Source organism: Marmota marmota, unplaced genomic scaffold (assembly GCF_001458135.2).
Source record: "Marmota marmota marmota unplaced genomic scaffold, marMar, whole genome shotgun sequence".
Taxonomy (NCBI): domain Eukaryota; kingdom Metazoa; phylum Chordata; class Mammalia; order Rodentia; family Sciuridae; genus Marmota; species Marmota marmota.
Window position 1 is genome coordinate 7,627,160 of NW_025999941.1, and position 24,992 is coordinate 7,652,151.

The following is a 24,992-nucleotide window of genomic DNA, read 5'->3' on the forward strand; positions in this document are numbered from 1 at the left end:
TTTTTTTTTTTTTTTTTTTAATTTCTGAACAGTATAAACAGTATTCCATTGTGTGGATGAATGGAAGTTGTTTGTCTATTCTCCTGTTAAAGTTGTCCTGTCACTGTCACATTGAGCACGGCTATGTGCACATCCTACTCACTGCAGTGCTTTCACCATGACCCTCCCATACCTTCACCCACAGCAGCCAGATTGTTCATTATTAAAGCCCAGTCAAGGCCTGAGGCTCACAGCATTGAAGCCTCCCACTGCCCTTGGGATAAAGATGCTTTGCATTCTCATAATGCCCTGTAGAATCTGAGCCATGCCTAGTTTCCTGGTCTCATTTGTGCTACCACCTACTCTCACTATCTCCTCTAGCCATTTGGAACTACTTCCAGGTCTCAGAACCAGTCTCTGCTCTCTTGCTTGTCACATATTTTTTTTTTCCCTCAAAATGGAACATCCTCCCCTTCTACCATCTCACCCACCACCTGGCTAACTTCTACCTGTTCTTCAGGTCTCAGCGTAGTTGTCACTTTCTAAAGGACATCTTTTCTGAAGAATCAAGTGGTCATTCCTTCCCAGGTGCCTGCCACAATAGCTCTAGGTTTATAACATCACACCATATCATAATTCTCTTGTTATTTGGAATCTTCTCCCATTAGACATGAAGTTTTCTCAAAATCGGAGGCTGTGCTATTCACTGCCATTTCACAGTAGATGTCCACTGTTCAGCTAATCCCTGTCATATAAAGGAAGATGGCCAGGGAAGCTTTTTTACCATTCCACTGGTACAGGTTAGGACACTGAGGCTCAGAAAGTTTAAATGAGTTGCTTTATGTTGCTTGGTTATTTGGAGGAATTCCAGCTTCTCCTGTGCCAACTTCCACTGCAATATAAGACATGGCTGCAGGATGCAGGGAGCCTTCCAGTTTTCTGCATCATAGAATGTCTTCTTGCTACAGGTATTTCCCCTTTCCCCACTTCAGACTTGTTTGAAATCTTATAGATATTGAACAGCTGGGGTTCTAGAAGTAGAGCCCCAACTGTTCAGTATCAAATTCATTTGGGCACTCACTAGATTTGGGGGAAAGGTTCTGTCTAGGTCTCTAGGCATTATGTTCTACTCCTCTTCTGTCTTTGTGGTGACTCTTCTGAATTGGCCCCTAGGTTAGAAGTCCTGTGGTATGGAATGTATTTCTGTAAATCATTGAACTAGATGACCCTCCTCCAGTAGACACTCAATAATTATCTGTTAAATGAACAAGTAAACAAATAAAAAATGAATGGATGGTTGGATATCTCAGGTTTTGCAGATATTTTAGTTATACTTTTGGAGATTAAAGTTTTGTTTCTTCATTGGCCCATGCCTTTGTTGTTGTTATTGTTTGTGTTTGTTGGTTGGTTGATTGGTTGGTACCATGGATTAAACCCAGGGGCTCTTAACCACCATGCTTCGCCTCCCACCCTTTTTTTTTTTTTTTTTTTCATTTTGAGACAGAATCTCCCTGAGTTGATTAGGGTCTTGCGAAGTTGATGAGGCTGGCTTCAAACTTTTAGTCTTCCTGTCTCTGTCCTCTAAGTCACTTGGATTACAGAATGTGCCTCTGTGTCTACCTGGCTAGCCATGCTTGTGAAGCAAGAATGCTGCTTTGAAGTTTTCCAGCTGGTTTATCTTATCATCCACATCTCTGCTCAGATGTCATCTCCTCCAAGAAGTCTTCCTAAACAGCCATCTTATGTAACTCAGCTCCAAACTCCATTACTGTTCACTGATCTAGTTTATTTATTTTTCAAAACTGCTTTATACTTACCACTGTCTAAAGCTCCTATGTTTTATGGCATTTGTTGACTTAATTATTAACTATTCTCCCAGGTTGTGCATAGATTCTATAGGGGTGGGGACCATGTCTGACTTCTTTACCAGGTCTCCAAAGGTATCTGGCATACAGCAGAACTTATATATTAGCTGAATACTGAGTAAATTTTAAAAATATGTAACCAGTCATTGAAAACAAAAATGCTTCAGTTTTCTTATTAATGAAGAATTTTCCCTGTGGTGTTGTGTAACTGATCTTTACTGAGACTATATCTGCAGAAGGTGACCAGGAGAAACTGTTAATGGGGTATAGTCAGAACAGTTTAGAATAAATGATTATAGCTGTGATCTCCATTCATGAGCATGCTGTGGCCAATTCACATTACATATTAGAAAATAAATATTAAAGTAGTGGCTAATTGACTATCTCTTAAAAAAAAAAAAAAAAAGCAAGTACTATGTTTTTAGCCTCTGACAGATGTCGGTTGAAGTCCTACTTTTTCATCTGGTAGGATGGGACTCTGATCAGTAACACAGGGACCACTGTCACCGAATCAGAGGATCTCCATATGGATTCAGTTTGAAAAACACCATGCCTAGCATTGGGAATCTTTCCTCTGGGAGCAATACAGTTTCCTTCTATCCCCTGTTTTCCTATATTAAAAGACGACTGAGGTAGAGTTAGGCTAAACATTGAAGAAACTTAAGCTTTAATATTTAGACCAAAATAAGCATGAAGAACAGATTTGACTTGCTCATCTGAATATCCTTAAATTAGCCCCCCCTCTCTTTCTCTCTCTCTCCTTCCTTTTTCTTCCCTTTCTACCTCTCTTCTTCTTTCGTTTTCTTTTTCTCTCCCCCTTCTTTTCTCCCTCCCCTCTTTGTTTCTTGCCATTCTTATTAATCTTTTTCAAAGAAAATTACCAAGGCATCCCATTTAGGGGGACTAAATAGGGATGTACCCTATGAATTGCAAGGTTATTGTGTTGCCCTCTTAGAATTTCACTGCATCTCGGGCCCTATGGTATAGAAGCTGTTACTTCTTTTGTGGGTACAATTCTACATCTGCAACTGATTGAGCCTGCAGATGGGGCTTGTACAGAAATAATTAACCACTTGCCCCTTATTTTGAGGGTACAAGTGGCCCCTCTTGCCAGCAATTACTGAATCATGGAAAAGAAGAAACCTATAGGAGAGTCCATGGAAATTTAAGCACAAGAGAAAGTTATTCATTTTTTTTAAAGAAGTTGTGACGATCTTTGTCTTTTTTAAAAAGTACTGTACTGAAAGTCTGTAAACTGCCCTAGAACTGACCTACCAGCAGCTCTGTATACCTTTTCCAGGATGTAACACTTCAAATACTCCCCATTTGCCCCTTAATTATATTCTAAGGACTTAGATATGCTATGTGTTTTAAATGCTGCATTTTGTTTCATAGTTGGCTCATTGTACACATTAACTATTGGTGAAGCATCTGGCATATGAACCCTGATTCAGTTTCCTCTGGAAGGGTACCTTTCTGCCTTATAGCACCCCCTTGCATTTTAATATACTTTTGCAGAGAATTTTGCAGTAACCTACAGTGTGGCACCTTTACATACATCTGGATTTGGGTCACTAACCCCAGTGTGTTCTTTGATTAAGGACATCCAATTGTATTAGAGGGGCAGAGGAGTTTGGTAACAAACCATAAGTCGTCGATGGCCATCCTCAAAATCTCTCCATGAGATTCAGAAATTACACGTGGGGAAGCTGCCTTGGACAACGAAAGAACAAAACACACTCTGGATCTTAATAGGAAACAAAAGTGCATAAACAAAAGCAGACTGCTGCTTTAAATATCCAATTTCAGAACAAGACTAGTCTCCCAGGAAAGTTTAAGGAACCCAGAATTTAATTGGGAAAAGAAGCCGGTTTATGTTTTTTTCAATGTCAGGCTAGCAGATGAGATTGAATTTTTGACACTTTGCAGAAGACAGACTCCTTTCCATTAGCCAAATGAAGCTAGGGCCTGCGTCATTATTTCACTTTGTAAATACTACTTGGGCTGTAATCAGACCTCTCAAATGCAGATGGTTACTGCTGGAAGGAAAGAACAACATTAAACTTTGAAAGGAAGAAAATGAAAGGCTTTCTTAACCATTTCATTTCTTCTGCCCAGCCCCAGGGTTTAAATCATAAGCCTGTAGGATTACTTTTCATGATCTTTTTGTTTCTTCTATCTGATACATTGCTACATTTAAGATCCATGAAATTCTTTTACCTGGAACTTAAGAGGTGAAAATATTAAGAAGCTGTTTTATTTATGCTCAAGCTCTGTCTACAAGGTGTGTTATTTTTTTTTAGGTGTTTGCTGTATCTCCACTGTTTATCTTCTGGACTCCAATGGGTTCTAAGCAAAGATGGGTTATGAATAGGATTGTCATAAGTTACTACCTATTTACCATTGAAAAAGCCTTTGATAAAGATTAGATATTTTCAGGTCCTTTGCTTCTTATAGAAGATACCCTATCAAATGCAAATGCCACTGGTGTATATTCTATCCTTTTGAAGGAAGGTACAAAGGACAAGAAATCCATTCCCTTACCAGGACCTCCTTCTCTAGCCTCTACCTGGATCCCTGTCTTGGGGGGTGTCTCTTAATTGCCAGTGACTAATGTTTTTTGAATTAGACCTTTGAAAAATAAGTTTAGTTACTAGAGACTGAGAATATTGCTTTTCCAATATTTTGAAGATGATGGTTGAGGGAGAAATGGGGATTCACATTATTTTCCACTCAGTTTGTTATAAAAATGTTTTAGTTTCAGTGTTTTTAACACTCTAGTTCATGTGTCACAGATGAAGAGGTGTCTCCAGAGATGGGTCCAGGGATTTCCCAGAGGAGAGGGGGAACATAACACCGGACCAGTGGGGATCTTGGATTATGACAGAAAATAATTTCAGCACCAGCCAGACAAAAGCATAGACAGGTTTATTTAGGAAGTGGATACACATTCAAGGGAGAATGTGGGCCGGCTCAAGTGTGAGTAAGCCCTGTCTTGTGTTGGGGTCCAATATTTATAGAAGGGCTATATCAGGGGCCAGACTAGGGGTGGATCCAGGGTTGATCTGAGTGATTTTGCACCAGTTTTCCCTGCTTGTGTATTTCCCTAATTTTACAAGGGTGTGTGTCAAGGGCATAGGCCAGTGGTGTGTTGTTTAAGATTTACAGCTATGTTTTCTAGGTCCCAGTGGCTGTGTGTATTTCCTTTAGGATTCAGTCTCTCTCTCTTTATCCTAAATCCCTATCTCATGTACTTCTAGATCAAAATCATATGTAGCACTAGTTAAACATGCAGATTATCAGATCTTTTTGGGAATGTGCTGAATCAGCATTTCTGGCCCTGAGGCCTAGGAATCTGCATTACCATATGATTCTGGTGTACCATTGAGTAGGAAGCCACACTATTTTAGGTAATTTTTATGTTTTAATAAGTGAGTATATTTTTTTGCAGATGTGTGATTTATCACAAGCAGTGAATGATAGGAACAGATGACCCCTGTGGGATCTCCAGCTGTTTTCAGATGTGTAAATCTTTTGAATGCCTGAGATTGCTGAATTGCTTTCCTGTAGGGCTTTTTTCCCCCCCACCACCTCCTTTGTTTCAATGAGTAACATAACCCATTGTGTCAGGGGGAAAAAAATCTTAAGAAGGGATTTGACCTTAAGCTCATGCAAAAATCTTCCTTTCAAGGAATCCTTTTATGCTTAGTTTCCAAAATATTTGAGATAAATGTTAAAGATGCTCAAAGTTACTGTATAACAAACATTTGTGAAACACAGACACAACACTGTGGCTTAAATTAGAATGACAGGTAAGCTTATACATTCCTAAAGAAATCCATCTGAAGTAAAGGGAAACTGGGGCCCAGGTAGGATTCATCTTTGAGATGCTATCAAAGCTACTCACAACCAGGTTCTGGAAGGTTAAGGCTTGGGCCAGTCTTGCCAAGTATAAGGTAAGATTCAATGTTTAAAGAATCGATTGTACAAATCAAAGAAAAAAAAACAACACTACATTAGAGAATTGTTTTCTCACATCTTGTGCTCATCTAACTAAATGAAGAAATATTATTATTCTTTAAAAGTCCCCTTCCCCCAAGAAGAGAATAAAAAGTGAGTTTGTAAATATTGCCTTTAATGCTTGCATGTTAACAGAGCCCTCTTTTGGAGATAGTCTGATGATGGTGACATGTACTTTAATATATATTTCATAAAGCTTGTGTTCCAACTAGAAAAGAATTTTAATATGTTATTTGGTTACTTTACAGATTGATAGTGAAAGTCATATATACTGCATAGTGTATTGATAGTGAAAGTCATATATACTGAACTTCAGTAACAATGTACATTTTTCTAATCTACCACAAAATACATTCTATAGCCACCAGAACTGTTGTTTTGGTGGTTTCTATTTCCAGCATATGTTACTATGTTTTTGAAATGGAACATTTGCTGCAGGGGACAGAACATTTAGCATGAAGGATAGTAAACCAATAACAAAATAAATTGTCTGCAAATAACGATGTAGGGTGCTTTGACATAATGTTTCTATTTTTCAGTATAGTAGTTCATCTCCCTGTCCTTTCTCCAGTTTGTATTTGATTTGGGGAGAGAGAGTCAGGGTTTGTTTATTTAGGAAGCAGATGCAAGAGTCTAAAAATGAACCACGTCCTAATCCTGCCCCCAGTGACTCTTATAACAACATGGTGGAGGAACATTTTGAAATGCTATCTGTTCTTAGGAGGAAATTTTCTGCCATGTGGGTATTTTATCCTATTAAGTATTTCTTAAATTAAATTAAAGTGCATAGATAGAGTATTTTAAGTTGGAAAATAGTTTCCTGAGTACTAAACTTTTGTCATTTTTTCCCCAAATGCATACATATTTTAAATATCACATCTAATTTCTTCTGTTATTTTGTTTTTGAACTCAAAGGAAGTAAATCTCCTATTTTTATTCCGTCTTATGGGTTTTAAATGTTTAGATCATAAAATTATATAATCTCTTAAAAAAGCAAAAGACCATAGCCAAATTTAGAATTCACAACAAGGACTGTAAATAAAATAATTCTTAAAACAACAACAACAAAACCCCCCAAACTCTTAAGCCCCCAAGAATACAATCAAAATTGGGAAAAGACATCAAATTGAAGTAATTTAAATGACACAGTTTTGTAGCTGTCTTAGCATGACCTTAAGAAAATATTTCCCAAAAGGAATTCTCCATTAAATAACTCTTTTAGACAGGGTCTTGAAGAGCAAACTCTCTTGAAGTGAATTGTTTTCTTTGATGCTGCCATTTTTTCTACAAATTCCAGAGGACAGATACTTGGTTTTAACTTAAGATAATGAAAGTAATTTTCCTTTGGGAAATAGGTTTTCTGCCCAATTGTAAAGCCTGTCTGCAGGTGAGATTTAATTTAATCCTTTGAGTACTTAAGAAGCATTCTTGAGACAGTGGCCAAAAAAGTGACAAGATTAGCACTTTGTTTATTGACAAAGTGTAGACAAGAAAAGACTGTTATTCTGAGGTGTTTAATGATTTTATTGTCCAAGTGACTTTAATGGCATTTTTTAATTACTAAGCAATATATTATTTAAAGAGTCAAAGATTTGATGCTATACTTAGTTTTAAAGTGAGCTGAAATTAAATTTTAGTGTGGGAATTAAATAGCAAAAAGCAAGCATGGAAGGCAGGTAGTATCTTGTCAAATAAATTTCGAGTTTAGAATAGAATTATGGAATAGAAATGAATGCCTAAATATTAAAAGAAAGTACATCAGTGAAAATCTTCAGAAGACCAGTTGTATCTTTTCAGAATCAGAATCACCTATGTATGGTTTTCATCAGAGTTTAACAATTTTGTGAAAAAAATTTAAATTTATTTTATTCTTCTTAACCCATGTTTTGGGTGTCTTTTGTATTCTAATGAGCAAAATAATTTTTTTTTCCTGATTTTAGATACTATTTAAATAAAGAAGGCTATGAACATATGAAGTATATACAAGGTTGAAACTTGAGCCCAAATCTATGTAACATATATACCTAGGACTTTCAGGTAAAATTAGTCATAAAAATTCTTAATCATTTCCTGTTCAATGTGTGTGAAAATGCATTTTTGCTGTATACACTGATTCCTTTGTGTGTACTTTTCTTTTTCTTTTATTGGGGTGGGGGACACAGAATATAACAATCAAGATTTTACATATTAAATTTAATTTGCATGGTAAATTAAATTCAGGTTTTTATGTGAAAAACAACAAAAGTGAGTCTTTTTTTCTATCACAATTTCTTGCAAAATACATTTACCTGATATATTAGAAGTTTTTCCGTTTTAGGAAGCTCTAGACCTCTTAGCCATCCTGCCATCCTGCCTTCCTCTCAGTAATGTTAGCCATGGTTGGGCAACCATGCAGATCTTGTTTATACCAATCATTTATTAATATTTTTACATTATGAATGTTTCTAAAGCTGCCTTGGGCTTTGCCATTTTATCATTGGACTTTTTAAGGATGTTTTGCTTTAGAAAATTTGGGGATGTTTTACATTTGCTGCCTATTCATTTTATGTCTAAAGGAAAAATTACACAAAATTCCATACTATTTGGGAACATGCTGTCTTGGTTAAGGATTTGGATCACGTTTTAAAATTAGTTTTAAGAGAAAGGAAATCATATAAATGCTCTGGAATTCAGATAAGCACCAAACATGGGAAGCAGTTGCTTTTACTTTAGAGTACCTTATTGAGGTCAGGCTGCTGATGATAAAAGAGCATCACAGACCTTTAAATATTGATTATGTACTTTGGGGAACTGTTTTCTTTCTTGCTTTCCCTTGGAATTGAAATTTGGGCTTTGGTAGAGCTCATATAGTGCAGTATCTCAGATATTCCACAGGGTGTCATGATGTGGTTGGTTCTTCTCAAGAAAGCTGTCTGGTAGGAGGTAATTTGAGCCAAGGTTCATCTAGTGTTTTTAAAAAGACTGGCTCATTTTTGCGTTCAGTCAGAATATTTATTGAGGGCCTACTCTGTGCTAGCCCCATGATAGGAAATATAGATTTTAGTTGTATCATGCAGGGCATCTTTATTACTTTGTATTTGACATTTTTGCTCTTAGAACATTTACCAACACAATGAGTTTGCTTGAGGTTCTTTGAATTTATTTGCTACATAGCTTCATGCCATTTGGGAGTGAATCTCAAATGGAGGATCAAGTTTTCTGAACTATTCAGTTCCCCAGCTAGACTCTGACTCCCTTTCCTCCATCATCTGTTAGGCATATCCCTATATGTGCTGGTGCAGGAAGGAGCTGAGATTGTGTCTTCTATAGGTAACTGGGGTAGCCATGGGGAGACTGAAGTAGAAGCTTGGGCCTTTTGAGTCAATCTGAGTATGAATCCTTGCTTTGCAACCTAAGTTACTTCATTTTTTGTTTCTCATTTTTAAATCTATGGTGGGCTTTCTAAGAGAAAATGGGATAATCTTTTTTTTCCTCTAAAAAATGTATTTAATGATTTTCAGTTGTGGGATAAGATGGCACAAATTTATTTATGCTTACTTCTTCCCTCTAAATAGAATTAAATACTTGGAAATAGCTCAACAATCATAAAATGACTTGGAAAGGTAGGAAAGAAGGTGGATTGTCTAGGTGCCTCAGAACTTGAAGCTCCATGATAAGGTCCCTAGATTTTTTTTCCAATCCTGCATATATCCTCTGACTGTATAAGTTCTCTGAAACCCTGAATTTCCAAGAAGATGGATGACCCAACAAGTGGGAAAGGGGAAGCCCATTTGGGACTTAGTTATGCCAGTCTGTCCACAAAAGTATTGCCTGCAAAAACCCTAGCAAGCTAACCCATACCCATCTCATATCTACTGTAAATGGTATGATCAAGCTGCCCATGGTAGCTTTACCAGCAAAGCCGTGGCAGACCAATCACCCCTACTACCCAAACACCTGGTAGCAGAGAGCTTCTTTGTCTAACAATGATGTCAGTGACTCAGGAAGATCAGACAGATCCCATATGCTTCACCAAAACAGAGGACTACCTTATAAAATAGAAGATATAAGAAGGAAAAAGACCCCATAAGCTTTTCATGTATATCCCAATGGCCCAAGATGCAATAAAAAATCTCCTGTCATCCCAAGAAAAGCATACTAGGAAATCCATCATAGAAGAAAAATCATGATTTGAGAAGACAATCAATGCCAGCACTGAGATTAAATCAGTTACTGGAATTGACTGACAAAAAAACTTAAAGTAATTGTCATAAAATTGAAAAAATAGAAAACCTCACTGGAAGGACTTTCTAATAGAGTAGAAATGACAGAAGGTAGAATTAGTAGTCAAACTTGCTTAATCCAAACAACAGAGAAAATATATGGAAAATTAGATGAATACAGCTCATGGACTTGTGGAACAATAGCAAGAGATTTAATATTCATGTCATTAGAATCCAAGGAGAGAAGAAGAATGTAGAGCAGAAAAAGTATTGAGGAAGTAATGGATGAGAACTTGTTGAGTTTGGCAAAAGATATAAGCCTACAGATTCAAAGAAATAAGTGAAACTTATATAGGCTAAACCCAAAGGAATCCATACCAAGTCATATTATAATTAAACCTCTGAAAACTAAGATTAGTCTTCAAGCAGCTAGAGAGAAATGACTCACTGCTTACAGGGGAACACCATTTCAAACAACAGCAGATTTCTCATCTGAAACTAAAAAGATCAGAAGGATTTAAGCCAGTAATTTTCAAGAGCATAACAACAAAAATGTCAGCCACAAATTCTGTATCTGGTGAAACTGTACTTCAGGAATAAAGGGGAAATAAAGAAAGAAATCTCAGATAAGGGAAAACTACAGGTATTTGTCACTATTTTATATATACATACATACACACACACACACACACACACGGAAGCTTTCTAAGCAGAATGGAAATGATAATGATAATAGAAGGATTGGAATTCACAAAGGAAAAAAACGGTGGGATGGAAACAAATGAGAGTAAATGTAATATACTGTTGTATTAATCAGCTTCTCACTGCTGCAACAAATATGTGACATAAATCCATTCACAGAAAGTAAAGTTTTACTTTGGTTCACAATTTTGGAAGTTTTAGCCCATGACCTATTGGTCCTGTTGCTTTGGGCCTTTGGTAGCATATCAGGGCAGAAACATGTGGCCTAGACAAGCCATTCACTTTACCGTGGGAAATTGGAAGAGAAGAGAACAGGGTCCCACAATCCCTTTTGAGGACATACCCCCAGTGACTTAAAGCTTCCTACTAGGTCCCAGCTCCTAAAGGCTTCGTCACCTCCCAGTAGCACTATGGGCTGGGGAACAAGCCTTTAATATGGGGCTCTTTGGGGGATGTTTAAGATCCAAATTATAGCAATTGTATGTAAACTACATAGAAAAGGAACTATCCTTTTTATGAGTTTCTTAGATTGTATTTGGTGGTTGAAGTAAAAGCTATAACCACATCTGTGTCCTTTTCTGTGAAAGAGCTTTTTAGTTAGTGCAGTCCCATTTGTGTATTTTTGTTTGTTTTTGCCGTCAATGCATTTTGGGTTTGTACACCCCCCCCCCCAAAAAAAAGAATCATCACCCAGAGCAAGTACACAAAGTTTTTTCCTATAATTTCTTCTAGTATTTTCACAGTTGCCAGTTTTACCTTTAAGTCTGTGATCGATTTTGAGTTGATTTAAAAAAATATATAAATTTTTTATTCTAATTTGTTATATATGACAACAGAATGCATTCCAGTTAATATTACACATATAGAGCACAATTTTTCATATCTCTGGTCGTATACAAAGTATATTCACACCAATTCATGTCTTCATACATGTACTTAGGGTAATGATGTCCATCTCACTCCACCCTCTTTTCTACCCACATGCCCCCTCCCTTCCCCTCCTTTGCCCTATCTGGAGTTTGTCTAATCTCCCCTCCCAACCCCACCATGAATCAGCATCCTTATATCAGAGAAAACATTTGGCATTTAGTTTTTTGGTATTGGCTAACGTCACTTAGCATTATATGCTCCAACTCCATCCATTTATCTGAAAATGCTATGATTTTATTCTCTTTTATTGCTGAGTAATGTTCTATTTGTATATATTTGTATATATTACACATTTTCTTTATGCATTCATCTACTGAAGGGCATCTAGGTTGGTTCCAGAGTTTAGCTATTGTAAATTATGCTGCAATAAACATTGATGTGGCTGTGTCCCTGTAGTATGATGTTTTTAAGTCCTTTGGGTATAGATTGAAGAGTAGGCTAACTGAGTCAAATGGTAGTTCTATTCCAAGTTTACCAAGGAATCTTCATACTGGTTTCCACATTGTCTGCACCATTTTGCAGTCCCACCAGCAATGTAGGAGTGTGCCTTTTCCCCCACATCCTCTCCAACAAATATTGTTGTTTGTGTTCTTAGTAGCTGTCATTCTGACTGGAGTGAGATGAGATCTTAGAATGGTTTTGATTTGCATTTCTCTAGTGGCTGGAGATATTGAACATTTTTCACATATTTGTTGATTGATTGTTTTTCACCTTCCAAGAAGTGTCTGTTCAGTTCTGGGGCTCATTTATTGATTGGGTTATTAATTTTTTTTGGTTTTAGCTTTTTGAGTTCTTTATATACCTTAGAGATTAGTGCTATATCTGATGTGCAAGTGGTAAAAATTTGCTCCTAAGCTGTAGGTTCTCTATTCACCATACTGATTGTTTATTTTGCTGAAAAGAAGCTTTTTAGTCTGAATCCATTCCATTTATTAAGTCTTGATTTTAATTCTTACGCTATAAGAATCTTATTAAGGAAGTCAGGGTCTAATCCAACATGATGGAGATTTGGGCCTACTTTTTCTTCTATTAGGTGAAGGGTTTCTGATTTAATTCCTAGGTTCTTGATCCACTTTGAGTTGAGTTTTGTGCATGGTGAGAGATAGGGGTTTAATTTCATTTTGTTGCATATGGATTTCCAGTTTTCCCAGCACCACTTGTTGAAGAGGCAATCTTTTCTCCAGTGTATGTTTTTGGTGCCTTTGTCTAATATAAGATAACTATAATTATGTGGGTTAGTCTCTGTGTCTTCTATTCTGTACCATGAGTCAGTCTGTTTTGGTGCCAATACCATGCTATTTTTGTTACTATTGCTCTGTAGTATAGTTTAAGGTGTGATATAGTGATGCCACCTAGTTCACTCTTCCTGCTAAAGGATTGCTTTAGCAATTCTGGATCTCTTATTTTTCCAGATTAATTTCATGACTGCTTTTTATATTTCTATGAGGAATATCATTGAGATTTTGATTGGAATTACATTAAATCTGTATAATGCTTTTGGTAGATTGGTCATTTTGACAATATTAATTCTGCCTATCCAAGAGCAAGGTAGATCATTCCATCTTCTAAGGTCTTCTTTAACTTCTTTCTTTACTGTTCTATAGTTTCCGTCAGAGGTCTTTCACCTCTTTTGTTAGGTTGATTCCCAATTATTTTATTCTTTTTGAGGCTATTGTAAATGGGGTAGTTTACCTTGTTTCCTTTTCAGAAGATTTGTCACTGATATACAGAAATGGCTTTGATTTATGAGTGTTGATGTATCCTGCTACTTTGCTGAATTCATTTAATAGTTCTAGAAGTTTTCTTGTGGAATTTTTTGGTCTTCTAGGTATAGAATCATATCATCAGCAAATAATGCTCATTTGAGTTCTTCTTTTCCTATCTGTATCCCTTTAATTTCTTTCATCTGTCTAATTGCTCTGGTTAGAGTTTCAAGAACTATGTTAAGTAGAAGTGGTGAAAGAGGGCATCCCTGTCATGTTCCAGTTTTTAGAGGGAATGCTTTCAATTTTTCTCCATTCACAATGATGTTGGCCTGGGGCTTAGAATAGATAGCTTTTACAATGTTGAGATATGTTCCTTTTATCCCTAGTTTTTCTAGTATTTTAAACATGAAGGGATGCTGTATTTTGTTGAATGCCTTTTTGGCATCTATTGAGATGATCATATAGTTCTTTAATTATATTGATGTGATGAATTACATTTATTGATTTCTGTATGTTGAACTAGCCTTGCATCTCTGGGATGAACCCCACTTGATCGTGGTGCACTATCTTTTTGATATGTTTTTGATTTGATTTTCCTGAATGTTATTGAGAATTTTTGCATCTATGTTCATTAGAAATAGTCATCTGAAGTTTTCTTTCTTTGATCTCTCTTAGCCTGGTTTTGGAATCTGGGTGATATTGGCCTCACAGAATGAGTTTGGAAGTGATGCTTTTTTTCCTATTTCCTGAAGTAAATTGCAGAATATTAGTATTATTTCTTCTTTAAAGGTCTTGTAGAACTTGGCTGTGTATCCATCTGGTCCTGGGCTTTTTTTGGTTGGCAGCCTTCTGATGGCCTCTTCTATTTCATCACTTGAGATTGATCTGTTTAAATTGTGTATATCATCCTGATTCAATTTAGGCAAATCATTTGACTCTAGAAATTTGTCAATGCCTTCGATATTTTCTATTTTATTGGAATACAAGTTTTCAAAATAATTTCTAACTATCTTCTGTATTTCTGTAGTGTCTGTTGTGATATTTCCTTTTTCATCACATATATTCGTAATTTGAGTTTTCTCTCTCCTTCTATTTATTAGCATGGCTGTGAGTTTGTAAATGTTATTTATTTTTTTCAAAGAAACAACTTTTTGTCAATTTTTTCAATTGTTTCTTTTGTTTCAATTTCATTGATTTTAGCTCTGATTTTAATTATTTCCTGTCTTCTACTCCTTTTGGTTTTGATTTGTTCTTCTCTTTCTAGGGCTTTTTAATGTAATGTTAAGTTATTTATTTGTTAACTACTTCTTTTAAGGAATGAACTCCATGCAATGAACTTTCCTCTTAGTACTGCCTTCATACTGTCCCAGAGATTTCAATATGTTGTTTCTGTGTTCTCATTCACCTCTATGAATTTTTTAAAATTTCATTCTTGATGTCATTCAATAGCATACTATTTAGTCTCCAGGTTTTTGAGTAGCTTTTATTTTTTATTTTATCATTTATTTATAATTTCACTCCATTATGATCTGAAAGAATTCAGGGTAGTATCACTACTTTTTTACATTTGCTAAGAGTTGCTTTGTGGTATAATATATACTGTGATTTAAACTAGGATCCATGTGCTGCTGAGAAGAAAGTGTATTCATTCATTGATGAATGAAATAGTCTATATACATCAGTTAAGTCTAAGTTATTGATTGTATTGTTGAATTATTTGTTCAGGTTTTGTTTGGATGGACTATCCAGTAGTGAAAGACATGTGTTAAAGTCACCCAGAATTATTGTGTTGTGGTCTCTTTGACTCTTGAACTTGAAAAGAGTTTATTTGATGAACATGGATGCTCCATTGTTTGGGGCATATAAACTTATTATTGTTGTTAATGGTTCCCTTAAGTGGTATGAAATATCCTTCTTTATCCCTTTTGATTAACTTTGGCTTGAAATCTACTTGCTTCCGCAGACCATTGAAAGTGGTATGATTTTTACCAACCTTTCACCTTCAGTATGTGGATGTCTTTTCCTATGAGATGAGGCAGCATATTGTTGGGTCTATTTTTAAATCCAATCTGCCAGTCTGTGTCTTTTCATTGGTGAGTTTAGGCTATTAACATTCAGGGTTATTATTGATTCATGTTTTGTATTCCCAGCCATTTTAGTCTATTTTTGGTATTTAACTTGACTTGGTTTCTTCTTTGATTAGTTTTTCCTTTAGTGTAATACCTCCTTTTGCTGATTTTTATTGTTTTTTAATTCCTCTTCATGGAATATTTTGCAGGCTTTTGAGTTATAAATTCTTTTAACTTTTGCTTATTGTGGACGTTTTTTAGTTCATCAAATCTAAAGCTTAATTTTGCTGGATATAAGATTCTTGGTGTTGTATCCATTTTCTTTCAGAGCTTGATATATGTTATCCCAGGATCTTCTAACTTTCAGCGTCTGGGTTGAAAAATCTACACATAATCTAATTGATTTTCCCCTATATGTAATCTGGTTTCTTTCTCTTGTGACTTTTAATATTCTCTCCTTATTCTTTATGTTAGGCATTTCCATTATTATGTGCCTTGGTGTGGATCTGTTGTGATTTTGTACATTTGGCATCCTGGAGGCTTCTTGAATTTGTATTTCCAATTCATTCTTCATGTTTGGAAAATTTTCTAATATTATTTCATTAAATAGATTGCTCATTTCTTTGGTTTGGTTTTCTATGCCTTCCTCTATCCCAATAAGTCTTAAATTTGGTCTTTTTATGCTATCTCATATTTCTTGAATGTTCTACTCATGGTTTCTTACCATTTTCACTATGTGGTCTACATTCTTTTCAAGATTATATATTTTGTCTTCATTTTCTGAGGTCTTCTCTTCCAAATGGTCTAATCTTTTGGTGATGCTTTCAATTGAACTTTTAATTTGGTTTATGGTTTCCTCCATTTTAAGGATGTCTTTTTTTATTTTTAAAGAACCTCTATCTCCCTATTGAAGGTAATCTTTTGCTTTCTATATTTGTTTACGTAGCTCTTTGTCAAAATGATATTTTGCTGCCTGTATTTGTTCTCTTATATCATCCTTTAACTCACAGAACATTTTAATTATGTATATCCTAAACTCCTTCTCTGTCATTTCTTCTGCTGTGCTGGCCATGGATTCTATTAATGTGGTATCTTGAATTGTTTGGGGGTACTTTCTTCCCTTGTCTTTTCATATTGTTTGTGTGTCTTCCCTTCTAGCACTGTGGATCATAGGTATTACTTCTGATCGTTTTTACCCTATAGGCTTATAATGCCCCTGTAGGGTTCCAATATACCTCTCCCTTGAGGTGAAGGACAATGTTAATGAATCCTGATATAACCAATATACATCCCCAAAACAAATGTTTGCTAGTAAGATGTTTACAGTTTGGTCACCATGTAGAGAAATGGTGAATTAATTATTAGCTACAATATACTCAGTAGGTTTGTAAAAGGGTTTACAGTTTCTAATGGTAGATAAAGAACTGGGGGTGAGGAGTAGGATGATATAGACTAAGGAGTTGGGAGGTGAAGATATAGAGTTATTATTATCTTAGGAAGTGTGAAAGAGAAATCTAAAGTGGAAGATTAGTAGTAGGAGAAAAGAGAGGGAGTAATTTTGGAGTAGTCAAGTAAGTGGGAAGACAGTAGAGTACATAAAACAAACACACATAAATATTAAGAAATTGGTGGGGAAAAAGAGAAAAAAAGGAATATACGACACAACTGTAATATTACTATTCAGAAGTCCCAGTCCTCAAAATCCTAATTCATGCAAAGTACTTGGTTTCACATATGTTGGGGATGTGAGGGTGGAAGAATAGAGAGGGAGAGGGAAAAAAAATCTTGAAGGAAGAAACAGGGATTGTTTTGGTTGGAGATCAGTATCTTTCCTGTTTCCCTTCTCATCATCTCATCTCATAGTCTGTTGGTAGCTGGTATCTCCGCCCTCAGGATGGTGAAGGTAATCAGGGTGTCACTGTGCTGGGCTAGCAGCTACTGGGGAGAGTGGGTAGTTAGAAACTGGATACCTGGCCAGCCGGAGTTCCAAATTGAGAGTTCCCCCCCACTGAAGATGGTGATGAAGGTGACCCAAGATGGTGGCGCCTGCTTTCAGTGATGGGGTGTTAGGTCGAGTGGGGGGGAGCCAAGTGATGGCATTGGATGATGAGTTCAGAGACGAGCTTTGTGGCTTTCAGTGTGTGGCTGTTGACTGACTTCAGAGCCTTTGTTAAGTTCTCAGATGCAGGCAGGCTAACTGCACATAGGGGACTATCTCTGCTGCTGCAGAGTCCCAAGATAGCAGCCTCCAGGGGAGCCCCACATTGGTAGATGGGGGTCCACACGGGATTGGTGGCTGGGGTTCTTATTTGTAGGAAGCTGCTGGGTGTTCTGCAGGGAGCAGCATCTGTGATTTCTGCTTGGGTGTGTGACCGAAAATTCTGCTCAGGTGCCAATGCCGATTGTTCTGCTTGGGTACCCAGTAGTCCTGTGTGGGTGAATAGTTGGGAGACCTACTCTCATGCTGAGACCTGGAGCCCTGGACAGCACGGTGGCTGTGATTCCTGTGTGAGAGTGAGAATAGCACTCCTAGAGAAGCAGTATTCTCACTATTTGAGTCCCAGGTCACAAGGTGACACAGAAAGCTGCCTTCCTTTGGCCCTCCATCTTGGATCCTCCTTTGAGTTGATTTTTTTATGTGGTGTGAGGTAAGGGTCCAATTTCATTCTTCATGTGGATATTCAGTTTTCTCACTTTTTTTGGTAGTTGGGATTGAACCCCCAGGAGTGTTTTATTACTGAGGCACAGCTCCATCCCTTTGTATTTTTGATTTTGAGACAGGGTCTCACTAAGTTGCTTAGGGCCTCACTGAATTGCTGAGGCTGGTCTCAAACTTGCAATCCTGCTGCCTTGGCTTCTGGGTCGCAGGGGTTACAGATATGCACCACCATGCCCCACTCAATATTACTTATTGAAGAGACTGTTCTTCCTCCATTGTGTGCTCTTGGCAATTTTTCAAAAATTAGTTGACTATAAATACATGATTTTTTTTCTCTTTCTGTTCCATTGACCTGTATGTCTGTTTTATACTAGTATCATACTATGTTGATTATTATAGCTTTGTAGTATATTTTGAAACCAGGTAATGTGGATGCCTCCAACTTTTTTTTGCTCAAGATTATTTTGGCTACTCAGAATTTTTTGTGGTCCCATTTGTTTTTAGAATCCTTTCTTTTTCTATCTCTGTGAAAAATGCTACTGGAATTTTCATAGGGTTCCATTGGATCTGGAGAAGCTTTGGGAAGCATATACATTTTAATAGAAATATTTTTCCAGTCTATGAACATAGGATATCTTTCCATTTATTTTCATCTTCTTCAATTTATTTCACCACTGTTTTATAGTTTTTTGTGTATAAATCTTTCACCTTCTTGTTTTAATTTATTCCTTAGCATTTTATTATTTTTGTTTCCTTAGCATTTTATTATTTTTGTCTACATATAGGATCATATCATCTGAAAACAGTGATAATTTGACTTCTTCTTTTCCTATTTTTATCCCTTTTGTTTCCTTCTCTTGCCTAATTGCTTTGGCTAGAATTTCTAGGACTCTATTAAAAAGTAGTGGTGAGAGTGAACATCTTTGTCTTTTCACAGATTTTAAAAGAAATGCTTTCAGATTTTCCCCATTTACTATAAGGTTGGCTTTGGGTTTTTCATATATATGTTGTTGAATTCTGCTTGCTTGTATTTCATTGGAGGTTTTTGCATCTATGTTCATCAGGGATATTGACCTGTAATTTTCTATCCTTGTCTGGTTTTAGTAATGCTGGCTTTGTAAAATGAGAGTGGAAGTGTTCTATCTTAATATGTTTGTGTTGCTATAACAAAATATCTGAGACATCATAGTTTGAATAGAATTTATTTCTCAAATTTTTGAAGGTTGGAAATCTGAGATCAAGTTACTGGTATTTGATGAAGACTGCTCTCTGCTTTCAAGATGGTGCTTTAAATGCTCATCCTTTGGAGAGAAGAGAGCACTGTATCTTTACATGGCAAAAGATGGAAGGGTATAGAACCACACTTCCTCCATCAAACTCTTTTATAAGATATTAATTCATTCATGAGGGCAAAACCCTTATGACCTAACATCTCCTGACATTAATGCACTGGGGACTAAGCTTCCAACATATGAATTTTGAAAGGCTTGTTCAGACTATACCATGTTCCCATGTCTTCCATTTTCTGGAAGAGTATGAGAGGATTGACATTAGTTCTTTAAATGTTTGATAGGTTTCATTGTGAAGCAAACAGTTTCTAGATTTTTCAATCATTGGGATATTTTTCAGTACTTGTTTCAACTGTTTACTTTTTATTTGTTCACTGTGAATTCTTAGTTCTTTATGTTTCATTATTGGTAAATTGTATGTTTCTAGGAATTTATCCATTTTTTTGATTCTCACATTTTTTGACATAAATATTCCTAGTAATCTCTTATTAACCTATAGATTTTGTTATGTCAGTTGTCACATCTCATCTTTCATAATTTTGTTTATTTGAGTCTTTTCACATATTTTATTAGTCCAGCTAAAGGTCTGTCAATTTTGTTTATCTTTTCAAAAAGTCAACTGTCAATTTCATTGATATAGTTTTTATTTTTAAAATTTTGTTTGTTTCTGCTCTGCTTGTTATTATTACCTTCTTTCTGCTAATGTATGGCTTAGTTTTTTTCTTTTTCTGTCTACTTGTAGTTTAAAGTCACATTGTTTATTATTTTTTTTTTAAAAATATATTGGTGTTTATCACTTTAAAATTCCCTCTAAAAACTACCTTTTCTTCAGCCCATAAGTTTTCATGTTATACTTCCATTTTGTCTCAATTTTTAAAAATTTTTTCATATCTTCCTTGATCTATTGATTATTTAGGAGTGTGTTATTTATTTCCACATATTTGTAAATTTCCCCAATTTCCTACTATTGTTATTTTCTAATTTTATATCACTGCTTGTAAAAGACACTTGATACAGTTTCCACCTTAAAAATTTTGAGACTTGTTTTGTGGATCTACATATGATCTATACTGAAAAATATTTTGTGTACACTTATAAAGCATGTATATTCTGCTCCTTTGGAATGGAACATTTTTTAAACGTCTGTGAAGTCCATTTGGTTTGTATTGTTATACAATTCCGTTATTTCATTGTTTTTCTGCCTGAATGACTTATCTGTTGTTGAAAATAGAATGATGAATTCCCTTAGTGTTATTTTATTTCAGTCAATTTCTCCCTTCAGTTTTGTTTGTATTATTTGCCTAATATATTTAGGTGTTCCAATGCTGAGAGAGAGGATCTCTCTTGATTTGTTGAGCCCTTTATCATTATTTAGTGATTTTCTTTGTCTCTAATGTCAGCTTTTGACTTACTGTCTACTTTTACCTGATGTCAGTTTAGCCACCCCTCTTTTGTGTGGTTATCATTTTCATGGAATATTTTTTCCATACCTTCATTTTCATCCTATGTATGTCATATAAAATAAATCTTTTGTGGTCAGTACATAGTTGAATTTTGGTTTTTGGTCCATTCAGCCAATCTTGGGTTTGATTGGAGTATTTTATCCATTTACATTTAAAGTAATTACTTATAGTTAAGGACTTAATACTGACATTTAATTAATTGATTTCTAGAACCTATATTTCTTTTTGTCCAGGTATCTTCCTTTGTTCCTTTGTGGTGTATGTGTGTGTGTATGTGTGTGTGTGTGTGTGTGTGTGTGTGTGTGTGTGTGTGTATACCCTTTTAAAAGTGCAAGTGATCAAACACAGATCCTTTCAGATATTAGGCAAGCCCTCTACTACTGAACTATGCCTGCAGCCCAAATGATATGTTTTAATTCTTCCATTTTTTGTAGTATCAACTCTAGATGTTTCTTCTTGTGATCACCATGGGACTTGACTAAAAAGCGTTATAGGTATAACAGCCAATAGCAACCTAACTTTGACTACACACAGAAACTCTATACTTTTACTTCTCTTCCTCCTATATTTTACATTAATGTCACAATTTATGTCTTTTATATATTGTGTGTTATTAATAATTTTTTGTAGACATAGTTTTTTAAATTTTTTTCTTTTAATTTTTATATTAAAGTGAAAAACAATTTATGTACCACCATTAAAGAATGTAGTATTCTGAATTTGACAATATTTTTTTTCTTTACAGTGAGTTTTACATTTTATATATTTTCATAATTTTAGTTAACAAAAAATCATTTCAACTTGCAGACCTCCCTTTAGCATTTCTCATTAAGGCAAATCTAGTGGTGATGATCTCTAATATCACTTTATTTCTTTCTCATATTTGAAGGATAGCTTTTCCAGATACAGTATTCTTGGTTAGACTTTTTGTTTTCTTTCAGCACTTTTAATATAATTGTTTCATTTTTCTCTTGGCCTGCAAGGTTTCTGCTAACAAGTCCACTGATAGTATTAATGAAATATTCTTATATATGATGAGTTGCTTTTCTCTTGCTACTCCCAACATTTTCCCTTTGTCTTTTAATTCTGAGGATTTGATTTTATTATGCTTCAGTGAAGATTTCTTTATATTTACTCTATTGGGAATTCTTTGGGATTCATGGATCCTAGAGGTTTACTTTCCTCTCCAGATTTGGAAAGTTTCCTGTCATTTCTTTGAATAATCTTCTGCCTCTTTTTCTCTTTCTGCTTCTTCTGGAACTTTCCTTGAAAGTCTAAGAGGCTTTTTTGTGTCCTGAAAGTCTAAGAGGCATTTTTCTCCCAACTTTTTCCTTCATTTTTCTCTTGGTACTTCTGTGAGAATAATTTCTTTGAGTCACTGATTTATCTTAGACTATATTAAGTTTGCTGTTAAATCTCTCTGGGATTTTACAATTTAGTCATTGTGTTCTACAGCTCCTGAATGTGTTTTTTTATTTTTCATAATTTCTATCTAATTGTTGAACTTCCATTTTTTTTTCACATATATGATTTTCCTGGTTTCTTCTAGTTTTCTCTCTGTGTTTTCTTGCATCTTGCTGAGGTTTTTCAAGATTATTATTTTGAATTCTTTGCCAGGGAATTTGTAGATTCTGTGTCTACAGGAATGGGCTTGGAAACTCCCCAGGGTCCAGCCTGGTGCCAGGGGTGGGTCTGTTGCTGGGGTCTATGTCCCCTTCACCACACAAGGGGTATCTTTCTCCCCATACTTCACTACCTGAGTTTCTGGAAAGACTGCAAGTTTTTTTTTTTTTTTAATTTTTATTGTTAGAATGGCTGCATCAGAAATGCCATGTTAAAATGTCACACATCACATTAGAATTATTTCCTCAGTTTTGGAAACATTTCTCTTATAGAATCTTCTTAAGGTATCTAAAAGAACTTCCAGCATGGGTATAGAAAGCAAAAATCTGGGATGACCTCTGGGGTGCCTCTGGTGCCTTTGTTTAGGTTACATTTTATGCAAAACAGAATTTGTAGATATAACTAAGGTGATTACTCACTTGACCTTGAGCTAATCAAAAGGGACTTTATCTGGGTAGGCCTAGCCTAAGCCTGTGATCACTATAAATCTAGGTCTAGAGGTCAGAGACAGGGAAGTCAGAGGAAGTCATAAAAGGAGGGAGATTTGACATCCAAGAAGTGCTTTGTTGCTGATTTTAAAGATAGAGAGGGCTATTTGATAAGGACCTGAGAGCAGCCTCTAGAAGCTGAGAGCAACCTCTGGCTAGAGACAGCTCCTGAGTAGAGACAAACCTGAGTTTGAAAGAGGACTCCAAATTCTAGATTAGAACTCAGCCCCTCTGATTCTTTGATAATACCTTTGTGAAACCCTAAGCAGAAAAACCAAGTATGCCATATTCAGACTTCTGATGTACAGACTGTGAGATAATAAGTCTATACTATTTTAAGCTTCTGTGATTGTGTTGGTTTGCTAGGCAACAATAGAAAATAAATGCAGTGGATTGATTTTAATCTTTGTCTTTAAATCTGTGGTTTAGTGGACCCTCTACTAGCAACAACTGACTTGGAATTCTTTGCCAGGGAATTTGTAGATCCTGTGTCTACAGGAGTAGACCTGGAGCCTGGAGCTTAACTCCCCAGGGTCCAACCTGGTGCCAGGGGTGGGTCTGTTGCTGGGGTCTATGTCCCCTTCACCCACACAAGGGTGGGTTTTTTTTCACTCAGTGAATATCCTTGGCCTTCTGCAAACAGTATTTCTGAAGGCCTGTAAGATTAGGAGACCTATGAATTCATGTTTCCTCAGCAATGTTTCCTTTTTTAAATTTCTAAGCTGTCTTGGAGCAACATGTGATCCTACTGTGTATATATGTTCAGTCTGTGCCTCTGTCCACATACAATACATGAGTTTGACACACCAAAACTTGCTGTGTGCTGCTCATGGTGACAAGCTGACAAGTATTTCTTGAATCTTTGGGTGATGAATAAACACTCCTGATTTCTGAAGTTTTCACAGATTGGTAACAAAGAGTTGAATGGACCAAACTGGGGAAGTGACTGACTCAAACCTTAGCCTTATGGCTTATCCAAACTTGAGAGAAAGAGAAAGAGGGCGAGAAAGAAAATTTGAGAACTTGTACAATAATTTTGTAAAAGATACAAAATTTTTCGTTCTGCCATCTCCTAAAATTTAAATTTTAAGAATTTAGTTACACAAAACTGGAGGATCACTATTTCCTAAAAAGTGGGGAGGAGAGGGTAGTGCCCCAAACACTTAATCACCTTCTTCTAGGCTAACTCTTAAAGGCTTCACCAGCTCTGGACACCACCATGCAGAGGACCAAGTTTCTGACACAATAATAACCTCTGAGGAATGAACCATTCCCAAACCACAGCACTTGGACAGTTTGGTTTTGATTAGGGAAGTAGGGATTTGTGTTAATTTGTGTTTATTTCAGGGGGTGGGGTGAGGTACTAGAGATTGAACCTGGGGTGCTTTATCACTGAGGCACATCCTCAGCCCTTTTAATTTTTTATTTTAAAACAGGATCTCACTAAGTTGCTTAGGGCCTAGTTAAGTTGCTGGGTCTGGCTTTCACCTTGTGATCCTCCTGCCTCAGCCTCCCAGGTTACTGGGATTACAGGCACCCAGTATGTTGTTTTATTATTTATTATTTACTCATCTGTTTAATATTTATTTTTATGTACGAATATAAACTAAAAATAATTCATAGTCATACCTGCCAAATAACCCTGGTTGGCACTTAAAACCCCATAAGGTTATAAAAATCAAGCAGAAAACTACAGAAATGTGAAAAAATGAAACCCAGAATCTCCCCCCTACCTCCTACCTCTTACCTCTTAGAGCCTTCCCTCAAAGGTTAAAATTTCTTGAGATCCCTCCTACATAGGTATCTATTTACAGATTTATATATATTTATGCAATTAACTCTGTACTGTTCTACACCTTGTTTAGATTTTATCTTAAGAATCATTCTTGATCTTTGTGTAGCATTTCTTGAAGACTCTTAGTCTTGCCTGAAGTATTATTGGCTATTTTACTGGCATTTTAGATTTGAGATAAATAGATAAATGCCCCCCCCCCCCA

The 24,992-nt window shown here is 36.0% G+C and overlaps 1 protein-coding gene across 25 annotated transcripts in view; it reads left to right on the forward strand.

Annotated features, from left to right (window-relative positions):
- Positions 1 to 24,992, forward strand: part of Erc2 (ELKS/RAB6-interacting/CAST family member 2) — an 877,829-nt gene that overhangs the window by 394,505 nt on the left and 458,332 nt on the right. The window lies entirely within an intron of this gene.